The following is an 18957-nucleotide window of genomic DNA, read 5'->3' as shown; positions in this document are numbered from 1 at the left end:
ATTTTAAAAGATTCTTCTCCTGAATGCCTGCTTGGCCAGGCTGTATAAATGTTTGTGTTCCAAGTAAAACCACATGTTTGACTTCCTCCCTGGGCCCACCCCAAAGTACCTTGATTTTCACCATTCAGATCATCCTTTGATGCTTGAGATCTTGTTATGAAAGAGCCCTTTGCATACCAGTGAGGGAACATAAAAGCCTGACTTAGGTTTGCTGTTTACTTCTTGGAGTGAAGGAAACATGAGAAAATGGGGCATCATAAGGAAGCAGGGTGAGTAAAGGTGAACAAAAGGGACTAGTAATAGGATCTAAACTCCACTGTTTACTATCTTAAATAGGTTATTTAAACTTTCTAAGCCTCCACTTGCCTCTAAAATGGCAATACAGAAACTTAGTTGAGATAATGTGATAATTGAATGAGATGGTTTTGTGTGAAAATGCTCAGCATGCGGAAAACCATCCACAGTGATTAACTATTCTCACATGCTTTGATTGGCAATCAGGCAAAAGATACAGGAGGAAGGGTTAAAAACTTGCTGTCCAGGACTGCCCAGGATGAGGGAGGAGACTCAGGAAGCAGTTTTAAAAGTGATGATTGTAGAGAGCTACTAATTTTTCTAAACTTATCTCTCAAAGGCTAGTTCTGGTTGTTGATGACTGTAGCATTCTACAAGAATATCATATCTGTCCCCCTTTAATTGCTAGGGTGCAGATGCTTTTAAGATATTTTGTATAATATAGTATAGCAGGTGAAGTAATGAATGGTTCCATGTTACTTGACATGGCCAAAAGGAATTTGCAGATGTAATGAAGATTATGAATCTTGATATGGGGAGATTTTCCTGAATTATCTGGGTATTTCCCATTAAAATTTATGAGCCCTTAAAAGTGGAAGAGGTAAGGGAAGAGTTTGGTGAGGCAGAATAAGAAAAAGGAGAGACTCAAGGCTGGCTAGAAAGACAGGAAAGTGACTGTGAGCCAAAGAAAACAGGCCATCTCTACAATGACAGCCAGCAGAGGAATGGGACCTCAGCCTTACCACTGTAAGGAGCTGAAATATGACAACAACCAATATGAGCAAGGAAATGAATTGTCCCCTAAAGCAGCATCAAACTAATACACAGAAGTAAAGGCAAAACCTTGATTTAGTTTAATTCATTCATGTATTTGCTCATTTTCCAAACATTCATTGAGGAGCTATAATGAAGCAGGCCCTGAGCAAAATCCTGGTAATAAAAGCATGAGTAAGACCCAGTTTCAGCTCTCAACATATTTATGGAACGTCAGTGGAAGAACCTGAAAAAGTAACTTGTTCTGTCTTAATTCTCTGAACTACTCAACCCTTCCTGTTGTCTACAATTTCAAAACAGTTAGTCACAGTGGAGGTGTGTAATGTTTTGCAAATTTGTTGGCAAGGATCTAGCATGAGCAAATTAAAGAATGGCTAATGGTTTTTCCCCCCTTCATCTATGTGCAATGAATCATGGCTTTGCTTCCCTTCCTGTGGAGTTCTGGCCACTTAATAAACACCTGCATCATACTGCTGCTGCCAATAACACAGTGACACTGTCCTGGCTCAGAAGAACAGCCTGCAGAGTGTTGCCAAGCTGTGCCTAAGAATCATCTGAAAAGTTTATTAAAACACAGACTCCTGGGTCCCAACCCCAAAGATTCTGATTTAGTAATTCTGGGTTGGGATCTGAGAACGTATTTCTCACAAGCTCCCATATAATTCCTCTAGTCTATGGCCCACACTTTGATTATGTTTGATGGATTGCTCTTTGTTTATTAATATATATGGCTGATGGAGCCAGGATGGTCAGAAAAGACAAACCTCAAAAACCATGTAATGTATTTGACAGTCAGTGTCAGACTTCTGAATGCCTGATCCTTGATAGTGCTCTACCTGGGTTTTTCCCTTTTGTCCCCTCAGATGAGACTTCCTTATCTTTCTGTGACACTCTGAAATGCTCTGAAACTTACTACAAACTCAGACTTCTGCAAAATAGGGAGGTAGGAAAGAAGAATGAGTGATGTTTCCTGTTTCCATAAATCTAGATGAAGTGGCCTGATGTCTTTGTCAACATGAACAGCATCCTAATTGATAAGGTACATTTTTTAAAAACATTGAAATCTCTGCTTATGTAACTTGGCATGAGGACAGAGCCTGTCCCCACTGAGGGGCAAATGAGGTGATTACACAATGTGCTCTGTGGACACTGAAAGTTTATATGACACTGCAGCCTCCCCACCCCCCAACCTCTGCTAATCTCCCCTCACCAAATTCTGTTTTTATTTCCTTCAGTGCTGTCCTTCCATGAACATTTTAAGGTCAAAGAACACAGCCCAGACTTCTGACATTGTCTTTCTAAAAAAGTCTTTGCTTGAGCCATGAATAGCCATAAGCCTTAATAAAGTGACTTTAGGCAAGACTTTAGGTCTTGCACTCCTAAATTGATTCCTTGTACCTGTCACATCACCACATCACTGCCACTCACTGTATGGATTTGGTTCCCCTTTTTATGATTCAGGAAAGTAAAATAGAGTTTGGGTCTATTGTCTGCAAAATCTAGTTGAAATTTAAAAGTATCTTCTCCATTATTTGAAAGAACAGAATGTCCTAAATTAGGGATCTGTCAAACACAGTATGCTTGATTAAAAGGAAAAATATCATATTTGTTATGGAAGTCAGTTTTTGCTTAGGTGCTCTTCCTAAACAAAACATTTTTCTGGAGCTGTGGAAAGATGATTTATCTACAGATGATTGTGGTAATGGCTTTCCCATTGTGCTAGGTCTCTGCAAAATGAAAAAAGATTTGTTTGGCATGTGGCCCTTAATGCATTTGTAAATCTTTTTATCTTAACAACAGTAAAATATCATGGTTTTTAAAAATTTATAAAGTAATTGTTTGGTTTTCTTTTGTTCCAAAGCAGAGATTCTTATTTTTTGGCCTTGAACTTATCTAAAAATATGGTGATGCCCATAAATCCCTTCTAAGAAATGTTCATGGAAAGATGCAGATATGGAAAGTCAGTTTCTACAATCTATAGGCATCTGTAGGTTATCAGCTTTAAAATGTATTAGGAAAAGATGGCATATAGTATTACAAAGAAAAATAATTATTTACAGATATAGATATCTACATAATAAATCATTAAATGCATCAGTAATGCATGTGCTTCTTTATTAATGAATTAAAGACCTAGCAGCAAGCCTATTGACTACTGTAATTTTGAAATAGTGACAAACAGAAATAGTATTTGGAGATATTTGCAACCATAATGAATATTGTTCAGCACCAGGGCTACAAATGCCCCAAGCATACTGATCCAAAGAAAGAACTTGGTGGACTCAACAGAGAGGGTTTGGACATTTTATTATTCAGTGGCAGCAGCCTAGGGTACAATGGAAAGCCACACCACACCTTCAAGCAATGGGAATGTACAGGGTAGGTGGCATGCCCATGGCACAGGTGGAGTTTTATGAGAACATTCTTTTACTTTACAGACATAATCACTGTGTTTTGATCCTCGCCTAATGATGGAAGTTAAAAGAAGTGGCTAGCTTACCCTCTCCATTTCTTTCATTGTCACATTCTGTCAAGTCCTTCTTAGGTCATTGCAAATTTTCCTAGGCACTCATTTGTGTTTATACCAACAGTCCACCTTTTCAGTGCTTCAGAAGCCTGTTAATGACCCTCACAATCTTATACTGCCCCACATTTTCTGTGAAGCTTGAGCTCTGGAGGTTCTGGAGGGCTCTAAGGGGCTCTGGAGGCACATTGCATCCATACTCCACAACAGCAGTACAAAGAGCAAGAGCCCATCAGCAAGCATACTAAGGTAATTAAGGTAGCATTAATTTGTTTAGACACTTGGGTTAAAGCATGACAGGTGTTGGGTTTTAGTCCAGTTGTGTTTTACCCAACTTCATTTCATCCATCTCATTTGCGGATGAACTGCCCAGGGAAGTCCTTGTGCTACAGTCACTGGGAGTTCCGAGCAGATCAAAACGTCAGTCTGGTTGGCATGTTGTGCAATTTCCATTACGTAGTTCAAGAATAGGCTACTTGTTGCTGACTTATGGAGAATATGACAAATGTTTAATGGGCACCAAACAGGCTACTCTAAAGTCTTGCATTAGTAAATCCACTTTCACAGTAGGCTTACCAGGGCAAGTGTACCAGACCAATCTGTCTGTTTCCACTTCAGGGGCATAGAAAGAATAAGACACTGTGAACTACATATAACTGCTACAAACTGTTACAAAGTGTTCCTCAGATAATGAGACCCAAGCCAAACATCACCTGTACTTGTGAGGGCCAGGTTCCCAGTACAGGAGGCTTTACTTGTAAATTTGAACTTTCTCCCTCCTTCCAAAGGATCTCCAAGGCAAATTGCTGGGGACTTACTCGTTCAATTTATGGCCAGCTAATGCCCCTTGTCTCCAATGTGATGTCTTGAGGAGCCAGCCACAATAAGTTACTACTTGTACCCAGGTCAGTTTAAGAAAATACTCAGTAGATGTGAACTTTATCTATAACCATAATGCTGGTGGCCCTGGGTGAGATAGAAATGGCTGCAGGCTGCAGTGGTCTAGGTTTCTCATTTAGTGTCCTCCACCTTATCTTCTTTTCTTTTCCATGTTCATCATGCAGAAAGCAACCCATCCCTGCATAGTATTACTCCCAGTCCTCAAGGCTCAGCAGGCCATTCATTCTTTCAGTTAATCCAGCTCCTGTTGGATTGTATGGCAGGTGGAAAAATCTTATGTCCTGGTCTTGAGCCCATTGCTATATGGCATGACCTGTGAAATGAGCTTCTTGGTCAGCCTCAGTACATGGCACTCAGCTGGATCAGTCCCTTAATAGGTGCCTTTTGATTGGCTCTTTTGCTGTGGAAGTCTTGCATCAAGCCTGAGTCCACATAAGTCAAAACATATTTGACCCCTTCTAAAAATGGGAGAGGGCCAACATAGTCTACTGCCATCATGGAAGAGGGATGTCACCTCATTCAATATGCCCCTTGGTGACCTCCAATTGTTGTGGGTAGTGCTAAGAGCAGGCAAGATGGTTCTGGCTTGCAGTAGAGTCAGACATTTTTATGGTCAGTCCCCAGCATGTCTCTGTTGCCCACTTAGTCTTTTAACCAATGTACTTTGAGCTACAATGTAGCCAAGTGGCAATTTCTTCTGCTGAGGCTTTCTCCAGCTGTCTTACCTTTGCCTGTTCATCAACCTCATCATTTCCTGGAAAGAGGAGAGAACAATGCACCGTCACATGGCACGTTATCACAACTTTGGTTTGGACACAAGGCCAATCATTTCCCATAGCTGTTTTCCCCACAGAGGCCTGTAGATATTATCCACTATTGTTGTCATTGAGGCAGCCATATTGTAAGTCCTCTAAAGATGGCCCACCTGTCTGTGAAGATAGTTAATGGCCTACTTTTGTGAGCAATAGCCATCAATACCATTTGCAATTCGGTTCACTGGCTGCTCTGTCCTTGCCCTTCATTGATCCACAGAGTCTCAAGTCACTGGATGATAGGCTACAGCTCTCCACTGGATGGGAGGGGGGATCCTTTTGCTGATACATTAGGTTGTGTATCTATTTTCCTTTCATCTACTCCTGCTATTAAGTCTACCCACATTTGTCTACGGAAGACTCAGAGAGGTTCTTTCGGTTTGGGCTGGGTTTTATGGACTCCTGTTTTCCACTGCAATCCTTCTGTCTCCCATAGATCTACTATTGGTTGTGCTGCTTGCTGGAAGCACTACCCTACTAACACTGCCCTACTAATGGGAATAATGTTGATACCAGGATAAATGGATGGAGAGGCACTTGCAACCCTGCATCCTTCCTCCCAGCAATAAAAGTCATACTGTCTGGTCTTGGGAAGGCAGCACATAAATAGTATGTGTCATTCCCAGTTCCCACTAATAGCTTTGTAGTTCTTCTATAGAGGCCCACGTGCCTCTGGGAATGGGAATTTGGCACATGCTATAAGTGGCGGGGAAGGGAGTAATCAAGTTAATAATGACCCCAAGACCCCAAATTGTTATCGGCAGAACTGGAGTAAGGGTGGCATAAAGCAGAGTGAGCAGTTAATGAACTTTTATACAATATTTACCATTTGACAGGATCCCATCTGCTCCAAGTGTCCCACAAGTGGAGCAGCCATGAGAGTATGCTTCTTTTGTTTTCTGTCTGAACTTAGGACCTAGTTCCACCAGCTCCTCAGGGATGGTGGTATGTAAATATCTCTCAGGATCCACTTCTTCAGGCCACTCTCACTGGGTCTTTAACTTTTGGATCATTACTAGTCTTGTCTCCATTATATCTTTGTCCTTCACCTTAACATCTTTTTTTTTCCATGTACATATTATTTTTAAAATTTATTTGTTCTATTTAGCTATACATGCCAGTCAAGTATATTTTGACATATTATACGTACATGGCATATAACTTCCCATTCTTGTGGTTGCACATGATGTGGAGTTACAGTGGTTGTGTATTCATATATGAACATAGGAAAGTTACGTCTGATTTATTCTACTGTCTTTCCTAACTCCCTCTCCCTTTCCTTCATTCGCCTTTGTCTAATTCAGTGAACTTCTATTCTTCCCTCTCTCCCTTATTGTATGTTAGCATCTGCATATCAGAGAGAACTTGGGTCTTTGATTTTGGAGGGTTGGCTTATTTCACTTAGCATGATAGTCTCCAGTTCCATCTATTTATTGGCAAATGCCATTATTTAATTCTTATTTATGGCTGAATAATATTCCATTGTGTATATGTACATTTTCTTTATCCATTTTTCTGCTGAAGGGCACCTAGACTGCTTCCATAGTTCAGCTACTGTGAATTAAGCTACTATTGAAGTGGTTGCATCACTGTATGCTGATTTTAAGTCCTTTGGGTATAAACCTAAGAGTGGGATAACTGGTCAAATGGTGGTTCCATTCCAAGTTTTCTGAGGGAGGAATCTCCATAGTGCTTTCCTTAGTGGTCCCACCAGCAAATGTATGCTCCACCTCACCTTCTGAGTCACTGTAACTAGTAGACTGAGTGGGCTCCATGTCTGAGGGTCCCTGTTTTCATTAGTCATCTACTCCCTAACATAGGCTCCTGCCCAAGGTGTCCCCTCAGGTTAGTATAACAGCATGCCACAACCTGCAGATGCTCAAATGCAAGTCCTAAACAACACGACAGCACATCTTTGCTGTCTTCCTGTGCTAACTGGGCTTCTTTTTCTAGTTTTAGCTCTTCCCATAGTCTGTGGAGCTGAGCCTGAGTGGCTAACTCCTGGTCTGTGGTTAACTTTAATGCATCCAGCAGGGGCTAAGCCATTGCTGCCTCAGCATTCTTTGACTCCTTTCACTTTCCCATGACTACTTTGGATGCTGTTTCTGACACCTTCGGCAATCCCTCTGGAGTTTTCGGGGCATCTGCATACTCATGTGATGGTCCCCACCCCTCCGTGTCAAGGCAGTGGCCAGCTCAGGGTTTCTCCCAGAGACCCCACGTTCTTTTCTAACTCTGGAGTCAACACATTCCTCTTTGGATCTGGTGAAGACACCAATCGTTCAGACCAAGGACTGCAAATGTCCCAGTGTACTGTTTACCAAAAAGAACTTGGAGGATTCAACAGAGAGGGTTTGGACATTTTATTATTCACAGCTCCTCCAAGGCAGCAGGCCAGGATACAATAGAGGGTCACACAGTGCCTACAAGCAGGGGGAATATAGAGGATAGGCTTTGTGCCCACTGCGTAGGTGGTGTTCTTCAGATGTTTTATGAAGACATCTTTTACTTCATAATCAAGGTCACTCTGCTTTGACTCTCACCTAAAGATTGGAGATAAGAGACGTGGCCAGCTTCTCTTCTCCATTTCCTCCTCATCATATTCTTTAGAGACTTTCTTATCTCACTGCAAGCTTTCTAGGCACTGATCAGTGTCGAACCGAACAAGAATGTCTATAATTTCTATTGGCGATAAAGACACAGTTGTCAATAACCGTGGTTTGCTGTCTACTTTCTTTTATATTTTCTTTTGTGCGTGCGTGTGTGTGTGTGTGTGTGTGTGTGTGTGTGTTTATGTGTGTGTGTGGTACTGAATACTGAACCCAAGGACACTTTACCCCTGAGCTATATCTCTAGCCTGTTTTATGTTTTCTTATTTTGAGACAGGGTCTCACTGAATTGCTCAAGTTGATCTCATACTTGCTCTCCTCCTGTCTCAGCCTCCTGAGTAGCTGGGATTATGGGTACAGTCCACCATACCTGTCTTATGCTGTCTATATTCATAACTGAATGAAATTCTGAATTTAAGATAGAGGTTAGTGAAAATAAAGATATATTTATTACCATCTAGGTTCATGGACTCCCTGAATTCTAACCAGAAACCTATGTGGGAGTCAATAGATCACAAGTTAGGAGGCTGTATTGCTAATTTCAATGTCTTCACTCCTTCTAAGCCTGTCTTCAGGAACTCTAAGTTTTAGTGAATTTAAGAAAAGGATTTCTGTATACCAGTCACCCTCTAGCAAATGGAGGCTATTCTTTTCTTGAGGGGAATATTTATAGGCTTCCTGTGAATACCAGAAACTCTGATGATTAAAGCCTCTGAACCTAATGGAATTTGACTTATTCAAGTAACATACCGATCCATGGTCTTTAAATTTTTCCTAAACTGAAATATGTATACTAACTGTGGAAAGAGGAGAACAAAATAAACAAACTGGATTTAAAAGGGTCTGATGCAATTTATCTTGGGTGTATCCTGGGCAGTAGGGGTGTAAAACTTCCTGGAGCCTGGCCTGGTGGCACACTCCGGTAACCCCAGAGGCTTGCGGGGCTGAGACAGGAGGATCGTGAGTTCAAAGCCAGCTTCAGCAACTTAGCCAGGCCCCCATCAACTCAGTGAGACCCTGACTCTAAATAAAATCCAAAATAGGGCTGGGGATGTGCCTCAGTGGTTGAATGCCCCTGAGTTCAATTCCCGGTACCAACAAAAAAATTCTTGGGTGAGTACCACACCGAGTCAAAGTTGAGAACCACTGACTTAGGTTCCTCTCATATTCTTTTGAATTATACAAGTAATACATAAATACATTTTCTTTTTTTCCCAAACATTTCATTCATTTCTTGCTCTTCATTTAAAAATAATTTTAAAGTACGCAAAAGAGGGGCTTTTAGATTCTAATCTGCAGGAGAATCCTCTGGGAGCAATTTAACATGCAAAATACCGTGCTGTGATGTAGAAACTAGAAGTGTGTATTTTTTAAAATAAAATGTCCCCTTTTTCCTTTTTTGTATAAGTTTTATTTTGAGATAAGTTTTATACTTTATGAAAAAAAAAAGGAATTCCTTTAGACTCTCATGGTGCTGGGGATCTGAGCCAGGGCCTCCCACATTCTAGGCAAGTGCTCTATCACTGAACTACATCCCGTCCCTCCCTATGCCCTTCATATGGCTTCAAACATCTTATGTAATCATACACCGATTAAAAGCGAAGACTTTAAAATTGGTACAATGCTATTAATTAAACTACAGACATCATTTGTATTTCACATTTGTTACACTATCTTTTTGTTGTTGTTGTTCCGGGATCCAATACAGGATATCCTGTTATAATCACTTGTCATTTCTCCCTTGTCTTCTCTAATTTGTAACAGTACCTTGGTCTCTCCTTATCTTCTGTGACCTTGACACTTCTGAAGAATAACAAGTTACCCCTTAATTGTTTTCCATGTAAAATTTAAAAAGAAACCTCCTTTTCCCTTCAGCCTCACATCTCCGGACCATTCCTTGAGGTAATCACGGATAACTCCTATGTATTCTTCCAGAATTTTTCTGTCTAAATACACACACATTCCACTACATGTACTATATAAAAATATAAGTATTGTTGGGCAACTTGCTTTTACTCTGTGACAATTTGATGTGGTGATCTTTCATGAAAGTACAAATGTCTTCTTTAGCATTTGTGTACCCTAGAAAGGACAGAGTATGTTCCGTGTAAAGAACCTTCTGTAGTAATTAATGTTCCAAGTAGTGGAATGAAAATCCTAGGAGATGGTAATATAGGGAGCACATTTTTCTGATTTTGTTTCAAAATGCTTATGTAGACCTTGAGAAATGAATAAATAGATGGCATAGAATATATGAATTATTTCATAACCTTGTCTTCATTATTTGCACTTAAGTATTTTAAATATAAATAATAGCAGAAACAAAACAAGCTACAAATGAAGGGCTGATCTAATGGGTATGAAAAGGAACCTGCTGAGTGAAATAAAATCATGTTACTCTTTGCAGTTTTTCCTAGAAGGTAATTCAAGCTCCTGCTCCCCACCTTTTCCATATGTATTTAGTGGAATTTAACTAATTTCACAACAGTACTCTGAGAGAAAGTTTCTATGTAAATCTCATTTACATGAAATTATTTATTATGCATGAATATGAATTTGAAACTGCTTATCCCACTGAGAACAGAGGAAATAGCATTTTAAGTATTAATGGTTGGAACAAGAACAGATATGGTTTCCAAAAGAAGACAGAATTGTGTGATGATTATATATCATTATGATTTTTAAATTCTTTTTTTTTTTCAATTCTGTCCTTCTGATTCTGGATTGTTTGTTTCTCTGTAGCATTCAATCCTTGAAAAGAGATCTCTGATAAAGAAAATAAGGTCCATTCCTTGGCACACATCAGTCTTACCTGCCCCTAGAATAATTATCTGTCAGACATTAAACTAAAAATTGGTGCGAAGAAAGTACCACTTTGATAGGTCATGGCCATTCTGAGTTTTCACATTCTGATCTTGAAACATATATACATCATTTGATTAAAACGTAAAATGTTTTATTAAAGATAATGTCTTGGTCTAGGCCCCACATTTTTTTGGATTCTTGTGGTACAACATGGGTGGTCCCATGAAATTAAATTAATGGATTTGGCCCTTAACTGCCTTCAGTTAACTTTCCATAGGGAAAACTTTTCTACTGGCACAGATCAGACTCCTAATCTCAGCCAACTTCCATGCAAATTCATTCCAACAGCAGTCAGTGTTCTTTAGAGAAGTAAAAATAGTAGGATAGATACATAGATTTAGATATAGATACAAAGCGATTTATTTAAAGAAATTGTCTCAGAAGATTGTGAAGACTGGCAAGCTGAAATTGGTAGAGCAAGCCGGTAGACTGGAAATAGGAGTTGATGCTGCAATCTTAAGTCCAATATCCATATAGAAGTCCAGAAGGCCAGAAATTTAGGTAGACATTCTAGAGGCAGAATTTCTTCTTGTTGGGAACCTTTACTTTTTGCTCTTAATGCCTTCAATCAATCTAAGAGGACCGTCCGCATGACAGTCTCCTCTACATGAAGTCAAATGTTAACCACATCTACAAAATGCCTTCACAGCAGCACCTAGATCACTGTTTGGTTAAATAACAGTGTGCCATAACCAAATCAAGTTGACACACAAATTTATATATCACCAGTGCCTTGCTAAAAACAGCAAAACATGGCTAAATGGGGTACACTGATAAATGCTAAAATAACCACTGCTTTAGAAAGAAACAGCATACATTCCTGTGTTAGTCAGCTTTCTCTTCCTGGGACAAAAACAAAAAAACAAAACAAACAAACAAACAAAAAACTGAGTTGAAGAATTAGAAGGAGGAGAGGTTTATTTTGCTAATGGTTTCAGCAGCTTCAGTCCGTGATCAGTTGGTCTATTTATTGCCTTTCGTCAGGCAAGGCAGAACACCTTGGTGGGAGCATGTGACAGAGCAAGACTGCTCACCTCACGGCAGCCAGGAAGCAATGTAGGAAGGGGCCAGTGTCCCAGTATCACCTTCCAGGGCATGCCCCACCACTTCTCAATAGCACCACAGGCATCTTTAACACATGGGTCTTTGAAGGAAAGTTCAAAATACAAAATATGGCAATTCCTAACAACAATGACCGATATTTTTGAATGTAATTTAGAAATGAAATTAACGTGTTGTTAATGTTTAAAAATCATTAATAGCAACGTATCATTAATGTTGCAGAGTACAAACAGAGGTATAAATCACTCTTTTAGTTATCTAATCACATCCTGGTGAGCAAAATGCAATGCACTGAGAGGCATTTCATAAATGCCACTGATTACATTACTGTTTGTAATAGCTCAAAGGATGTTAGTGTTGGAAGAAATCTCAGCAATCGTTAGTCCAGTGGGATCTGTAGGAAATGATTCCAGAGGATATCAGTAAAGGTTATTAAGAAAAGACTAGCATGACCTGGTGGTACACACTTGTAATCTCAGCTGGGAGGCTGAAGCTGGTGTTTCCAAGTTCAAGGATAGCCTAAGAAACTTAGTGGAATCCTGACTCAAAGTAAACTAAAAGGGGCTGTGAGTGTAGCTCTGTGGTAGAGTACTTGCCTAGCATGTGCCAGGACCTGGGTATAATCCTCAGCACTCCCCCCGCCACACACACACATAGGCACAAAAGAATAAGAAGAAAATCTAAATTTTAATATGTCTATTAAAAATAAAATAGTAATAATAATCAAATCAGTGCATTAGTCCTATGTAATTAATTCTTTTTTTTTTTTTCCTGTTAATCTTAGTTTAAGGAACTACTTCTGTGAGGCTGACCACTTTTGAATGGGAGTTGTGGAAGTTCTAACTCAGTCTTTGTGAAATCTGACAGTATCAGATCTCTTGGTAATCATGATGCCAGCTTTATTGTGGCAAATCTGGATCCATGAGTCTACTTTCCTAGGCAGTCAAATAGTCAACTGTTCTCTGATGAAGATCTTTTGAAAATTTTTCAGAACTTCTGATTTGTGGTTTGTATCTTAGATAAGTAAATGAAGGATCAGAAACCATCTACTGAGATAAAACTGAATATTTTTGGTGTATATATTAGCCAGAGTTATTAAAGTGAAGGTAGGTAGAATCTTCCATTAATATAATTATTTATAATTATATTAATATAATGATTTATATATATTAATATAATGATTTATAAGTGTCCTGAAAAGAATATGTTTACATTAATAACATTTTAACTACATGTAATAAACCCAGAGAGGTTAAGTATCACTTTTTGATTTGTGATAGTTCCCTCATACTGTGAAGTTGGTCATAGGATGACTCAACTCTCACAATTGTGTGGCACTAATAAAAACCATAGAACATACACATATTCTTATCATTTGTAATAATGTTAATTTTATAAAGTTTAGAACAAATGTTCAGAGTGTTGCAGAACTATCCTGGGAAATTGCAAGGATAGTTTAGATAAAATAACATCTCAACATTTTCAGTAAGCAGCATTTGGAGCCTGTATTTAGAAAAAGCAATATCAGAAGTAATTGTCAGGGTTTTTCAAGATGGCGGCCTAGAGGGTGGCTGCATTTCATGTTGCTCCAGGACTCAGGATTCAAAAGAGGAGATATTGAGACGCTTGGGACCAACTCAAAGCAGCCGGGTGACTCTCACCCCCTGGGGGGGCATCCCGGATGGGACGGGGGTCCCGGAACGCAGGAAACTTTGTGAAGTAGAACTGCCGGCGAGACGCCCCTCCCCCCGCTGGAGCAGTGAACTCGGACAGCTGGGAGCGCCGTAGAGGAGACCGCTCGGCACAGCGCTGGGACTCGGAGCAGCCACTGGGGCTCCGGCGGCTGCCCGGGGGAGGAGTGGCGGAGAGAACTGTGTGGACTCAGGACACCGGGGCCTGCCCTGAGGAGGAGGAGAGGAGCGTGGCCACTTGGATTCGGAGAGACTGCACCAGAGCTGCAGGCGGTTGCCAGAGGAGAAGCTGCGCGGCGAGCTGTTTGGAATCAGAACGACGCTTCTGAACCCCGGGGCCTGCCCTGAGGACGAGGAGGAAGAGGAGCGGCCGCTTGGATTCGGGTGACCACACGGGAGCTACAGGCGGTTGCCAGAGAAGGGGCTGCATGGCGAGCTGTTTGGACTCTGACCACTTCTGAACCCCGGGGCCTGCCCGGAGGAGTAGGAGAAGGAGGAGGAGGAGCGCGGCGGGTCCTTTGGACTCGCAGTGACTGCATTAGCGCTCCAGGCGGCTGCTCAGAGGAGAAGGCGAGTGGTGAGTTGTTTGGTCTTAAAGTGACAGCTCCTGAACACAGGGGGGCTGCCTGGAGGAGAAGCGTGGTGGGACGCTTGGTCTTGAGTGGCCGCACTTGAGCTCCGGGCGGTGCCCAGAGGACCCGTGCAGCGGGTCACGTGGATTCAGAGCCACTCAGAGGGACTGCTCCTGAACACCCGGGGGGTTATCTGGAGAAGGAGGAGGAACGGGGAGGGTCACTTCGACTCGGAGTGATTGATTGCCCAGGGCTACGGGTGCTTGGTGGGAGGAGGAGGCACGAAGTGAGTTTCTTGGACTCCTAGTGACCGCACCGGCATACTGGGCGGCTGTCTGGAGGAAGAGGCCTGTGGCGGGTCTCTGGGACTCAGAGCGATTGTTCGGGGCCACGGGTGGCTGCTCAGAGGAGGGGCCACGCAGCCAGGCGATTAGGTGCAGAACAGGGTCCCAGGATCTAGGAGGCTTCTGGGTGGAAGAGCTGTACAGAGATAGGCTTAGGGCGGAGTGAAGGTTCCAGGCCTGTGGGCAAATTCTCTGAGGAGGGGCAGCCTAAGGAGATTCATCTGCGAAGGGTGAGGCTCCCAGGCCCAGGAGGTAGGGCTGGGCCCCTGGAAACTTTGCAGAGGAAGGCAGCCCAGCCCAGGCGGTAGCTGTAATTGAGGGGAACCTCTAGGAGGAAACTGACCAGCGAGACCTCCCCACTGGGTGAGTCTTCCCTGCCTGGTGAGGTTTCCCCACAAGGACGGTAAAACCAGAGACACAGGCCCAAACAGGCCTTGCCTCAGCCCACAGCCTAGGTCCGCTTTGGATGACCATTGGTCAACAAGTGGAGGCACCTCTGCCCACTAGCAGGGACTATACCCCACCTGAAGGCCACCACTCCTAGAGAGGCAGCTTCCTTGTGGAACACCGCATTATCAACTTCCTCCAAGACTTCAGCCTACTGAAGGCTAAGAGGGGATATATATAGAAATCTTCAGGGACATTGTAAATCAACAGAGGAAAACTGCAATATCTCAGCGGTCCACTGATATCTGAACAATATGAGAAAACAAGGAAAGAAAATGCTGCAAACAAATCTAGATGTTACATCAATAAAACCAAGTGACAGCATGGCAGAAGAAATGACAGAAAAGGAGTTCAGAATGTACATAATTAAAATGATCAGAGAAGCAAACGAGGAGATGAAAGAGCAAATGCAAGCATTGAATGATGAGATGAAAGAGCAAATGCAAGCATTGATTGATCGCACCAATCGACAGTTAAAAGAGCAAATACAGGAAGCAAAAGATCATTTCAATAAAGAGTTAGAGATATTGAAAAAAAACCAAACAGAAATCCTTGACATGAAGGAAACAATAAACCAAATTAAGAACTCCATAGAAAGCATATCCAAAAGGATAGAACACCTGGAAGACAGAACCTCAGACATTGAAGACAAAATATTTAACCTTGAAAACAAAGTTGAACAAACAGAGAAGATGGTAAGAAATCATGAACAGAATCTACAAGAACTATGGGATATCATGAAAAGGCCAAATTTAAGAATTATTGGGATTGAGGAAGGTCTGGAGAAACAAACCAAAGGAATGAATAACCTATTCAATGAAATAATATCAGAAAATTTCCCAAATCTGAAGAATGAAATGGAAAATCAAGTTCAAGAGGCTTACAGGACTCCAAATACACAAAATTACAACAGACCCACACCAAGGCACATTATAATGAAAATACCTAACATACAAAATAAAGACAGAATTTTAAAGGCTGTGAGAGAAAAGAACCAAATTACATTCAGGGGGAAACCAATACGCATATCAGCAGATTTTTCAATCCAGACCCTAAAAGCTAGAAGGTCCTGGAACAACATTTTTCAAGCCCTGAAAGAAAATGGATGCCAACCAAGAATCTTATACCCAGCAAAACTTACCTTCAAATTTGACGATGAAATAAAATCCTTCCATGATAAACAAAAGCTAAAAGAATTTACAAAAAGAAAGCCAGCATTACAGAACATTCTCAGCAAAATATTCCATGAGGAAGAGATGAAAAACAAAGAAGCAAATCAGCAAAGGGAGGAATTATCCTAAAGGAATTGTCAAATAAAGGAGGAAACAAGTTGTGTCAAACAAATAAATAAACAAAATTTTAAAAATGAACCAAATGACCGGGAAACCAAATCATTTCTCTATAATAACCCTGAATGTTAATGGCCTGAATTCATCAATCAAAAGACATAGACTGGCAGACTGGATTAAAAAGAAAGATCCAACCATATGTTGCCTGCAAGAGACTCACCTCATAGAAAAAGATACCCATAGATTAAAGGTGAAAGGATGGGGAAAAACATACCATGCACATGGACTCAGCAAAAAAGCTGGAGTATCCATCCTCATTTCCGATAATGTGGACTTCAAGCCAAAGTTAGTCAGAAGGGATAAAGAAGGTCATTTCATACTGCTTAAAGGAAGCATAAATCAGCAAGATATAACAATCATAAACATCTATGCCCCAAACAGTGGCTCATCTATGTATGTCAAACAAATCCTTCTCAATTTCAGAAACCAAATAGACCACAACACAATAATACTAGGTGATTTTAACACGCCGCTCTCACCACTGGACAGATCTTCCAGACAAAAATTGAACAAAGAAACCATAGATCTCAACAACACAATGAATAATTTAGACTTAACGGACATTTATAGAATATACCATCCAACCAAGAGTGAATACACTTTCTTCTCAGCAGCACATGGATCCTTCTCTAAAATAGACCATATATTATGCCACAAAGCTAATGTTAGCAAATACAAGAAGATAGAGACACTAGCATGTATTCTATCAGATCATAATGGATTGAAGTTAGAAATAAATGAAAGAGTAAAACACAGAAATTATTCCAACATCTGGAGATTAAACAATATGCTATTATATGATGAATGGATAACAGAAGATATTAGGAAGGAAATTAAAAAATTCTTAGAGGTAAATGAGAACAAAGAAACATCATATCAAAACCTCTGGGACACTATGAAAGCAGTACTTAGAGGGAAATTTATTTCATGGAGCGCATTTAATAAAAGAAGTAAAACTCAACAAATAAATGACCTAACACTACAGCTCAAAGCCTTAGAAAAAGAAGAACAGAACAGCACCAAAAGTAGTAGAAGACAGGAAATTGTTAAACTCAGAGCTGAAATCAATGAAATTGAAACAAAAGAAACAATACAAAAAATTGACAAAATAAATACTTGGTTCTTCGAAAAAATAAACAAAATTGATAAACCTTTAGCCACACTAACAAAGAGAAGACGAGAGAAAACCCAAATCACTAAAATTCGGAATGAACAAGGAAATATCACTACAGACAGGATGGAAATACAAAACATAATTAGAAGCTATTTTGAAAATCTATACTCCAACAAAATAGAAAATTTCGAAGACATCAACAGGTTTCTAGAGACATATGAATTGCCTAAACTGAATGAGGAGGACATAAACAATTTAAATAGACCAATTTCAAGTACTGAAATAGAAGAAGTCATCAAAAGCCTACCAACAAAGAAAAGTCCGGGACCAGATGGGTTCTCAGCCGAGTTCTACAAAACCTTTAAGGAAGAGCTCATTCCAATACTTCTCAAAGTATTCCATAAAATAGAAGAGGAGGGAACCCTCCCAAACTCATTCTATGAAGCCAATATCACACTGATACCTAAACCAGACAGAGACTCATCAAGGAAAGAAAATTTCAGACCAATATCCTTAATGAACATCGACGCAAAAATTCTCAACAAAATTTTAGCAAATCGCATACAAAAACATATTAAAAAGATAGTGCACCATGATCAAGTGGGTTTCATCCCAGGGATGCAAGGTTGGTTCAACATCAGGAAATCAATAAACGTAATTCACCATATTAATAGACTTAAAGTCAAGAATCACATGATTATTTCAATAGATGCAGAAAAAGCATTTGATAAAATACAGCACCCCTTCATGCTCAAAACACTAGAAAAAATAGGGATAGTGGGAACATTCCTTAATATTGTAAAGGCCATTTATGCTAAGCCCATGGCTAATATCATTCTAAATGGTGAAAAACTGAAAGCATTCCCCCTAAAAACTGGAACAAGGCAGGGATGCCCTCTTTCACCACTTCTATTCAACATCGTTCTTGAGACTCTGGCCAGAGCAATTAGACAAACCAAAGAAATTAAAGGGATACGAATTGGAAAAGAAGAACTCAAACTATCCCTGTTCGCTGATGACATGATTATATATTTAGAGGAACCTGGAAATTCCACCAGAAAACTCTTAGAACTCATAAGTGATTTCAGTAAAGTAGCAGGTTACAAGATCAATGCCCATAAATCCAATGCATTTTTATACATAAGTGATGAATCTTCAGAAAGAGAAATTAGGAAAACTACCCCATTCACAATAGCCTCGAAAAAAATAAAATACTTGGGAATCAATCTTACAAAAGAGGTGAAAGACCTCTACAATGAGAACTATACAACACTAAAGAAAGAAATTAAAGAACACCTTAGAAGATGGAAAGATCTTCCATGTTCTTGGATAGGAAGAATTAATATTGTCAAAATGGCCATACTACCTAAAGTGCTATACAAATTCAATGCAATTCCAATTAAAATCCCAATGACGTACCTTACAGAAATAGAGCAGGCAATTATGAAATTCATCTGGAAGAATAAGAAACCCAGAATAGCTAAAGCAATCCTTAGCAGGAAGAGTGAAACAGGGGGTATTGCAATACCAGATCTTCAACTGTACTACAACGCAATAGTAACAAAAACGGCATGGTATTGGTACCAAGATAGAAAGGTAG

At 40.3% G+C, this 18957-nt stretch overlaps 1 long non-coding RNA gene across 2 annotated transcripts in view; it reads left to right on the top strand.

The window, feature by feature from the left end:
• The first annotated feature begins 227 nt into the window (after positions 1-227).
• LOC306664174 overlaps positions 228-18957 on the top strand; it is a 37128-nt gene continuing 18398 nt past the window's right edge. For both annotated transcript variants that reach the window (XR_013764668.1, XR_013764669.1), the window contains exons 1-2: positions 228-269; positions 1932-2107. This is a non-coding gene — a long non-coding RNA (uncharacterized lncRNA). The remainder of the gene's footprint in view (positions 270-1931; positions 2108-18957) is intronic.

Source organism: Sciurus vulgaris (assembly GCF_902686455.1).
Source record: "Sciurus vulgaris genome assembly, chromosome: 6".
Taxonomy (NCBI): Eukaryota; Metazoa; Chordata; class Mammalia; order Rodentia; family Sciuridae; genus Sciurus; species Sciurus vulgaris.
This window is presented reverse-complemented; position numbering and strand designations above follow the sequence as displayed.